We start from the raw sequence: 8,075 nt of genomic DNA, 5'->3' as shown, positions 1-8,075 counted from the left end.
CCAGAGTGGAGGCAGTTTCTCCTGCCTGAAGGGAAACCAAAGCCATTATAGAGCATCCAAAGGAGCTACACAAGGATGGTGAAGGATCTGGAGGGAAAACGACATGAGGAGCAGCTGTCACTTGGTTTGTTCAGCCTGGAGGAGACTGAGGGGAGAAACTGTTGGGGTCTGCAGCTTCCTCCTGAGGGAGGTGGAGGGGCAGGCATTGATCTCTGAACAGCTGGAGTTGCTTTATGGGGTGTTTTAGGTTGGATATTAAGAAAGGTGGTTGGGCACTAAAACAAATTCCCCAGGGCCATGGTCACAGTCCCAAGGCTGCCAGAGCTCAGGGAGCTTTTGGACAACACTCTCAGGCACGTGATGGGATTATTGGGGTGTCCTGTGCAGGGTCAGGAGCTGGACTTGATCCTTGTGAGTCTCTTCTAACTCAGGCAATTCTGTGAGGCTCAGCTCGGATCGCATCACACCAGCTGAAGAAGCACCAAGTGCCTGTTGTGAGTTCAGCAGCCAAAGTGAAACAGAGCTCACCCCAACCTCAGCTCTTGCTGAATCAGAGCTGCTCGAGCCGTGGTGAGGAGCAGGTCCCGTGTCTGACCCAGGGCAGGGAACAGGGTCTGATCTGTCACAGAGCAGGGTGACCTCAGTGGAAGGGGAGCTGGCTCCACATGAGGGGGTTCTGCCAGAGCTGAACACGGAGCATTTTCCTTTCCTGCAGGATTCAAAGTATCAACCCAACACCTTTGTGCAGGAGGTAGGTCCCCAGGGGAGCAAACCTACCTCTTGTATGGTATCCCTAGCCTGGAGCCAGCTTCTGTGGGGTCGGGCAAGGCAAGCAGGTGCTACTGGCAGCATGGGATTGGGAGGGGGATGCTCTGCCAAGCCCTCACCAAAATGGAGAGTCACCTGGTGATCACTCAGTGTGGGCTTGGGTGTGATGAGCCCAAAAACCGCCACTGCTCTGTGGTGCATTGTGCAAATTCTCAACTAGATTTAAAAGAAAACACACACCCGAGTTCCTGCCAGCGCTTGGTGAAAGGAGCCCTCCACTGAAAGCCAGGCTCAGAGCCAATGCTGACACTTGATTAGTGTCTGCTAAAAATAGTCCCTGTGTGGGTGGAAGGAGAGCTGATGAGCACAAATATGGGAGGACAGGCAGGTTTGGGGGGCTTGGGCTGGAGCAGAGGTCAGCAGTGGTGGGTCACTGAGCCCATGACATGGACAGGGATCCTTCACTAGACCAGGCTGCTCTGAGCCCCATCCAACCTGGCCTTGAATGCTTCCAGGGATGGGATATCCACATATCACTTACTCTGGGGGGAAAAACACCTCCTCTCCCCCAGCACTGGTGTCTGCCTTCAGGCAACAAGCAACAGGATGAGAGGAAACAATTGTGCCAGGGGAGGTTTAGAATGGATATTAGGGATAATTTCTTCACAAGGACATTGGAACAGGCAGCCCAGGGCAGTGGTGGAGTCACCATTTTTCCTTAGCAGATCCCTCTTTTCCCTCAGATCTACACTTTCCCCAATAGAGCCACATTTTTACTCAGTACCCAGTCTGTCTGAATTGGAGAAGGTTTGGATAAGGCTTTTGTGTGCTTGGTGTGACTTTGTGTCCTGTGCAGGGTCAGGAGTTGGACTGGGTCCCTTCAGCATATTATATGGACCAATTCAGGATATTCCATGGGTCAATTCAGCATATTCTATACTTCTGTGATTATTTTGCTCCAGCAAACCAGCTCTGTACCCATGCCAGCAGCACCCACTGGGCAGCTGCTCCTGCCACAGGCAGGCACAGAGCCATCACCTCCCTTTCCACCCTGTGGGCTGCTCCTGCTGCTGCAATATATGGAGCCGTCCTCTCTCCTCCCTCAGTGCTCCTGCTTGAGGCAGCCATGGCAGGTTCATCCCCAGGCGCTGCTCCTGGTGCCTCCCGCCCCGTTCCCGCCATTGCCCTCACGCCGCGGCGCCATCTTGGATCCCTCACCGTCCCTGTCAGGCGGCCGCGCTCCTGTCCCTCACTCCGCCATCACCAGCGCTACCACACCAAATTTAGTTTCAGGGCTACGAGACAGAATTTGTTTTGTTTGTGACAAACTGCTGGTAACAAACAGCACGTCGGAAACTGCGTGGGTGGCAGGCGTCTCCCTCCCTCCCTCCCTCCGCCTGTGCCTCGCTGCCCCCACAGCCCCAGGCTCTGAGGCCTTGCTGGCCACGGGCTGGGCTGGTGGAACACAACAAAAACCACTCTATTCTTGCCAAGATACCGATCTAAGGCTTTCTGAGCAGCCCCGGCCATGAGGCTTCAGCACAGAAGGTGGGGGATGCAGCAGGTCTCCTCACGCCTGCCAGGGTCACGCCATGTTTCAAGCTGAAAGAAGAGGGGGAAAGCGCTGGGTTTGAGCATGGCTGAGCCCAGCACTGCACAGCCCCTGCCTGGGACAGGCACTGCTCCTGCTCCCACTGCTGCTGGCCAGCCCAGCCAGGCACACGGTGACACTCCCTAATGCCTCCTCCATAACATGGACACACCGGAAAAAAGGACAGGAAAAAAAACCCCAGCCCTTTTTTTTCTCATTGCAAACCACACTTCCAGGTGTCTAGTTAAATCAGACAGAAAACCTCAAAATATTTGATTTATCGCTATCACAAGGTGCCCGTGGGCTCAGCTGCAGCCCCCTGCTATCTCTGCAGTTCCACCTCCCAGGGCAGGATCCTGCTTTGGGCAGTGCCTTCATCCTCCTGCCATCATCACAATCCCAAACCCCACACGTGTGGCCCCTGCTCTCAGCAGTGCCTGCAGCGCCCCACCATCTTTGGGGTGCCATGGCAGGACCACCAGGACCGGCTGTGCTTCGCTTCCTGCCTGGCATCCAGGGTGACCCAAACCCCCACTGAGCTGACCCACGGCAGAGCCTCTTGAGCACCATCCCCTCATCACTAAAAATAGATCCGAGCGGTTAAAAAAAATAAAGGCAGCAGAAAAAAAAAAAGCCAACAGAAAGAAGAAAATGAACAATGTCTGCTTGACCATCAAAGAGCAACCACAGTCATTTCGAGGCAGGAGCACCTGAGACAAGGATTTTCGGGTTGCGTTTTCTCTTTCTGCAGCAGATGGGTTCGGTTTTCTCTGAAACAGATGAAATGTCTCCGTGCCTGAGACAATGGCACACAGAGCTCCAGTGCTGGGGGCTGCCCCTCTTGTGGGCTTCTTGGGGCTGGAAAGGAGCCAAGAGAACAATGGGTCAGAAGAGAAATTCAATTTCCTTTTCAACTCGTTTCCCGCTTGACTGCTATCTGTACAGAAAGACACAGACCTTGTGGGCTGAAACCTGTGTACTGGCCCCAGTGCTCATCTGAGAACTTGGCAATTCATTGCAGGAGTGGGCTGTGCTGTCAAGGTCACCTCCCAGACCTGGGTCTGGGTGAGCAGTGTGTCACGGCTCTCCAGACCTTCAAGACCTGCCATGTCCAGCCCATGGGCTCTGCAGGGCACAAGTTTGGCCGATTGTTTAAAAAATGCTGAATTTCCATGTATTATAAACAAGGAGATTTTGCTGGGGCTGGCATCAAACACTCTGCTCTCTTAGCAGAGGTGGGTTTTCTGAAGTCAATATTGAAACAGTGGTGAAAAATGGGGCATTTTGGAACTGTTGAATGAGCAGTTCAAGTTGTGCACAGTGATCAGCCAATATATCTGACAGGCCACTCATAAAGATGTCTACCTGGTGCTACTGGAAACGTTTTCAGAAGCACCTTAAATCAAACTCACCTAAGCCATCTGCTGCTTAGAGGGATCCTTGGCCAAGCTCACTCACCACAGCGGCCTTTAGAAACATCAAAGATATTTAAAAGGCTTTATTTGACCTTAGCGCCTTTGAACAAGGGCATGAGATGACAGGACAAGTGAGAATGGCCCCAAACTGACAGAGGGCAGGGTTAGATTGGACATTGAGAAGAAGTTCTTCCTTGTCACATGTTGCCAGAGAACACGTGGCTGCCCCATGGAAGTGCTCATGGCCAGGTTGGAGCAGCCTGGGATAGTGGAAAGTGACCCTGCTCATTGCAGTGAATTTTCTGTTAATGTTTGTTGAATCATAGAATCCCACATGGAGCTGGAAGGGACTTTGGAGCTCATCTCATTCCAGCCATGGGGTCTTTTCCCTCCAGACCAAGAGACACTGCTCCAGATGTGCCTGGACCCTTTGACAGGTTCCTTATGTTCATGGCAGGCAGTTTTCCTCCTTTCCTTTTGCCCTCTTCTACTTTACAGCCAAAATAGCTCTTCTGCACGCAGTGAGCATAAATGAAAGACTGAAATAAATTGCTCTCCTCCAGATCTTTCCTCTCTGGGTTGTGCATTGCTGGAGGATCTGCTGGCTGAGACAGAGTGAGGGGGGATGCAGACAATGCCACAGCCTCTGATCAGAGCAGAACAGAGCTTTGTCTTCTGGTTCCATTCAGCCTTTGGGAAACATTTTTTAGGGGTAAGGGGTGGGAAGGAGGATCTTCTTGGAGCAAGACCTCTCTATCCCCTGGGGACAGGGAGGGGGAACCCAGAGCAGCTGGACCGAGACTGGAAGAGGATCTGCAGTTCCCACAGGCAGGGCACCCCTTCTCATCTCTGCCTCCAACTAGCAGCACTTTCTCATTCTCAAAAGTGTTGAGAGAACCACTAAAACACAGAGCAGTGCTGGGGTTTCATTTTTTGCCTCACCTCTCTCTGCCACCCTGCCTGTCCAGCGTGTAATGGAAATTTTACCGCAGCCGCTCGCTGAGCAAACAGGAAGCCAGCAGAGAGCGTGGCAGCTCGCGGTGGCCTGGCTCAGCTGCACCGGGGGACAAGAAAGGCCATAAAAGACGGGGGTGGCGGGGGGAGGAGAGCAGGCCAGAGGGGCCAGGGCTGGCAGCAGTGCAGGGGAGCTGATCCTGGGTTCACAGGTAAGGCAGGCACTGCCCTGCACCTCCTTTTTCTTCCTTCTGAAAATGATTACTGATTATTTTTGGAAGTATTTTTCACTGTTCTTCTTGAGGCCAATTGAGAGGACTCTGCCGTATTTTATTCTCTGTACTAAACTTACTAAAACTTCACCTCGCTTGGAAAAACTAATTGTAATTGGTTTTTTTCCTCTTCTTTTTCATCTTTGCAAGCCTATTGTACAAACCTTAAAATCCCCCAAAACTGCTCAGATTTCCAATGGAGGCATTGCAGAAGGCAAAGCTGGGCAGTGGTTCCACAATTCCCTTCCTCCCATCAGGAAGAATTTTCTTCCTTTTCTATGAAGGAGATCCAGAGTCCCTCCATTGAATAGTCTTGGTTCTGTGTGAAGAACTCAGAGCTTCATCTGGCTTAGTCCCCACAACAGTAATGGGAGGGTGTTTGGTCCCAAGCAAAGTAAAAAATCCAGAAAGGGGCTGAAAACAGATCACAGATTTCTTTCACTCTGATTTTTGTGACTTTTTTCCAGGCTCGCTCACTTCTTGCGTGGAGCTTGGGGAAACTTTCCCTTCAATTTTGTACTACGTTCATTCATTTTGCTTGATAAGCTTTTAACATTCATTTTTCCTTTAACTCCTTGAAAGGAGGGTGTAGCCAGGTGGGGTGGTCTCTTCTCTCAGGTACCAAGATGAGAGGAAACAACCTGAGATTGCACCTGGGAAGGGGTTACATTGGACATTAGGGAAAGCTTCTTCACCAAGAAAGTTCCAGCACTGGAACAGGCTGCACAAGGCAGTGGTAGGGTCACCATCCCTGAAGGGATTCAAAAGAAGTGTGGATGTGGCACTTGGGGACACGGTTTAGTGATGGGTTTGACCATCCTGAAGGAATGGTTGGGCTTGGTGATCTCAGAGGGCTTTTCCAACCCAGATGGTTCTGATTCCTTGATTCCCTGGGAGCAGGCAGGGCAGTGGGAGGAGGTTTGGGTGTGTCCCACAGACAACCCCACCTTAAAAGCAGAGCCAAGGGGTTGCTTCTTTGCTATCTCCTCCAAATTCTCCAGAGATTGGGAGGTCTGGGCAAGTACACGCTGTGAGGCACAGGCACAGGCACATGGCCGGGGGCTCGGCAGCTGCCCCAGCGAGGGGCACCTCGAGGACTGTCTAACCTGAGAATGGTGAAACATCAGGGTCAATCTCAGGTTCGTCAGCCCATGAGATGCCTTCTCCAGAGCGGGACGGGCAGCACCAGCCCCCAGCAGCCCCACGGCACAAGGAGATCACAGCAGGGAGCAGGGGGGCACCAGAGCTTCGTCTGCGCCCTGGCACGGCTCTGTGAGCACGGGGAAGGACCAAAGTGGGTGTCAGCCCCCAAGGGGCAAAGGGAGGAACGTGGCCGGCAAATCCCACCTGCTCCTCAGGAGAAGCTGCTGGAAGCTCGGCCGGGCTGAAGCTGCCGCGGTCGGGATGTGCCGCGTGTGAGTCGCTGCTCATGTGACAGGAGGCTCCGAGTATCAAAAGCTCCTAATTAGGAACCTCTCCGACTCCCACCCGGATCTGTGCCTCTGTGTGCAGTGAGCGCAGCCCAGGGGTGAGTTTGGCATCCCTGAAAGCATCATTAACACATCGCTCCTCACATTCCTGACTAGAGGAGGAGAGAGTGACAGCCCTAAAAGTGACGATAATGAATCCCCAGGCAGTGCACGGGGCCTGTCAGCAATGTCAGTAATTTATGAAGGGAGCAGGAAAACAAAAAAAAAGGTGGTTTTAATTTTTCAAGTTGAGCTTCCTAAATAAAACACAAGTCTAAACATTTGTCAGAATCACTGTCTTTCCTACAATTAAATTACTAATCCTAATGATAAATGGAATAAAACCTTACCAGCCACAGTGCAGGCCATGGGGGCAAAGGGTGAACTGAGCTGCCTCTCTCTGTGGCTGCTCCCGGCCATGCCAGTGGCAGTGCAGAAGCAGAAATCTCTGCTCAGAGCTCACTCACAGGCTCACTCCTTTGAGACAAGGTGGCCCCCAAAGCCCCCTGAGTGATGCTCTGGGCACCAGCCCCTCCTGCTGCATCCCCCACTGCCACAGCCCCTGGCCCCTCCAAGTGCTGTTTCTGCAGAGCATCCCCAGGAGTTGAGGTAGAAAGAGTTTTTCAGAGAGAGCCCAGACCCTCATGCAGGGGAGCAGACAAAATTGCTGAGTTGGACTCCCTGGATTCACCAAGTCTTAGCATGACTTCAAGAAGATTTAAAACCATGCTAGGAGCAGCCAGGCAGCACAAGGGAGGCAGCTCCATTCCCGTGTGGGCTCCAGTCGCTGGTGGAGCTGGTTTCATCTCATCAAGGGATTTTGGGGTCTCATTCACCCTCAGCCCCCAGCAGGTGTAGGGGTGCCCCGGGAGCCACAGGTGCAGCAGGGCCAGGCTCAGCACAGGTATTGGGACAGGGGACAGCACAGGGTCAGGCACGGAGATAGGGAGAAAAGCAGGCTCAGGTGAAGCACTGGAAATGACAGAGGACCTCAATGACTCAGTGAAGAAAAGGACTTTAAAAGCTCACAAAGCCAGCAGGAGGCAGCTGCTCCCCCTTCCTGCCCACCCAGCACATGCTCTGCTGCTGCTGGGAGTTATTTTGCATCTAGGGGGGGTTACGGCCCCCCTCGGCTTGCCACCCCCACAGACCTCTTGAACCCTTTCCAGTGACCCTCTGAACTCTGCAGAGCCCTCGCTTTTCATGCGGTTCTTGCCATGGAGGAGGATGACAGGGGTTCTTGCCATTCATCCGAGTTCTACCTAATGTGGGCTGATTTGCTTTTTCCCCTTCTCTTAAGTTTGTTCCTCAGGAGAGAATTTTAATTTTAGAGACAGCAGTGCTTCTGCAAGGTGAAGGAAGTAATTGCTGAGCTCTGAGGGCCAGGCAATGGAGGCTCCAGCAGGGAGGCAGGGGAAGACAAATGAATGCCTCATATGGCTCATTGGACCTCGGGATGCACCCCCAGGTGTGTGTCGGTGCCAGGATCAGGCCGGGAGAAGAACGTGCTGTGGAAAAGGGGAAAAATTGTTCTCCAGAAGCTCATTTTGCTTCTGCAGTGAAGTTTTCATCTGTGTGATAGCAGGAGAGGGATCGCTGGGAGGAG

Source organism: Erithacus rubecula, assembly GCF_903797595.1.
Source record: "Erithacus rubecula genome assembly, chromosome: 18".
NCBI classification, from domain to species: domain Eukaryota; kingdom Metazoa; phylum Chordata; class Aves; order Passeriformes; family Muscicapidae; genus Erithacus; species Erithacus rubecula.
Note: the sequence above shows the minus strand (reverse complement) of the source record.